This window comes from Phyllostomus discolor, chromosome 11 (genome assembly GCF_004126475.2).
Source record: "Phyllostomus discolor isolate MPI-MPIP mPhyDis1 chromosome 11, mPhyDis1.pri.v3, whole genome shotgun sequence".
Lineage (NCBI taxonomy): Eukaryota > Metazoa > Chordata > Mammalia > Chiroptera > Phyllostomidae > Phyllostomus > Phyllostomus discolor.
The window spans coordinates 36,360,004-36,362,203 of record NC_040913.2 but is presented as its reverse complement, the minus strand read 5'-3'; the positions used below and the strand labels follow the sequence as shown (position 1 = coordinate 36,362,203).

At 39.6% G+C, this 2,200-nt stretch overlaps 1 pseudogene; it reads left to right on the top strand.

The window, feature by feature from the left end:
• The first annotated feature begins 397 nt into the window (after window positions 1–397).
• Window positions 398–1,071, top strand: LOC114508969 (annotated as a pseudogene).
• The last annotated feature ends 1,129 nt before the right edge of the window (window positions 1,072–2,200 follow it).

Below are 2,200 nucleotides of genomic sequence, written 5' to 3'. Positions count from 1 at the left end.
CTCAGCACAAAGCTTTCTTTTAATATGTCAAAAGAGAAAATATTTCTGGTAATAATTTAATAAATCTAATAAAACTGAGCTTTTTATTTTGTGTCCACCTAATTAAAGCATCAACTAATCTTAGAGAATGTTTTTTTAATCTAATTCAGTTTGCCTGAAGCCTTCTAAAAGAATTTATGATCCACAAAATATTAGTCTAGTAGCATGAAATTGTCAGCATCTCTAATTGTTTTCCAAAGATCTTTCTACCCAAGTGATTAAGAAATGTTTTATTTGGTACACTGCCTTCATCCCTGTGGCCAGGTGTAATAATCTGAAAATTTCATGGATTAATCATGTCTTCAGTTAGATCAAAATTCCTTTTAAGAATTAGAATTGGGTTGCAGTTGCTGTGCTGATTGCAGAGGAAGCCTGGTGAGGAGGCTGGTTTATGCTCAATGAGATGGGACCTTGGGGATGATGGCAGAGGGAGATAATCGCAGCACCAGCTTGCTGGCTACAGAGGCTGCAAGTCTGGAAGAGCAGCTCCAAGGATGGGGAAAGGTGACACTGATGGCTGATGAAATGCTCTGATGGGCAAGACTCTGGTTTCCACCTGTGGGTGTGGTTCATTGGTGTTTCCGACCATCCACGGTCTAGATCCCGCTGTTTTGTCTGGTGCTTCCTGTTTTGTTATGTTTTTGTCCTTGGCTGACTACTTTGTTCCCATTTTAGTGCCCAAAATTGTTGGCTCTAACAAATGGACCGCTGAGCATCAGCAAAGATTCCATGAAATTTGCAGCAGTCTAGTAAAAACTTGAAACAGAGCTGTGGGCTGGTGATAATGCCTCTTTACACTAAAGGGAGAAAAGCCAAAAATGTACTTCATGACCATAATCCTCTTTTGCTGCAGTTGCTTGGGTGGAACAGCAGGTCCGCAACCTTCTTTTCACCTACTTGATAGTGACTTTCTTACTGCTGCTTCCTGGACCAAACCAACATGGAGTCATTTTGAAGTACACTGGAGTGGTGAAAAGGGAGATGAACAAGCTTCTTAAGCAAAAAAAAAAGAAATGACTAACACATCTTCTTTATTCAGTGTGATTAATGTCATATGCATTGAGAACAGTTTCTATTATCTGGATACTAAAATGTTACAGAGGTAGTTATTTGGCCTCCCTCTTTGTGCCCTTAGTTACTAAAAATTCAAACTTGCCACATAAGGCTTTATACATAATATCTTCGTGTCAAGTGTATCTGGGTGCATTGTCATCAGCTGGCCTTATATGGACAACTCATTCAGGAATACAACTTGTTTTGATTTTTCTTACCCAGGGTTAATTGAATTCTTGTAGGCAAATTCATTTAAAATAATATAGAGGTGAATTTCACTCTTTAGTACAGTTAACAGTGGCTTTGGATAATTGTTCAAGTTGATCTTTTCTTGCTAGATACAAGGTGTAGTGGTCTGTGGTTACAAAAACAAACAAACAAACTGGTTTTAGTACCTACTTCCACAGTCTGCTTAAAAAATTGTCTGGCTTCATGAAGACAGACCAAGGTCACCAGTTCCAGTGAAGAGACCAATGAAGATTCACTCCTCATTCTGTTTCTATGCTGTGGGAGAAGAATCCTCATAGAATAAAATGAAACTAATTACATGCCCTAGTATATATTGGTTTCTTCCTTGTGCAAAACTTAGCAATTTGTAGAAAATATTTATTCTTCCTCTAAAATGTGGAATCTGACAGGCCTAGAGCTCTTGTCCCTTTGCACTTAGCCTTTGAGTGAGTAGGTCCTTAAAAGCTTCTTGATAGCAAGGTTCTATGTCGAGGGGGGGGGGGGCTCTGCCCACAGGGGCCCAGTTCCCCAGCTGCCACAGATGAGAATAAGTCTACCAAGATATGATCTGCTTGGGGAGGAAAGGTGGTTGATCTCTCAAAGGAGAAGGACCAGAAACCTGTTCCTCAATGGGCTTTTATTGGGTTCATTTGCACAGGAATACAGATAAAGCTCATTAATCATTGTCAGTCAGTAAGGATCAAACAATAGATAACAAAGAACTCTGAGGGCCTATTTTGAGTCAGGGTCAGATAGCTAAAGAGCTGTAAAACTATGAGGAACAAACCTACTTCTTGCTTGGGCCCTTATCACTTAATTGGGAGCATTCTGAACAAAGCAGGTTTCACAGGATTTTACATATTCTTTCTTAGGCCTGATT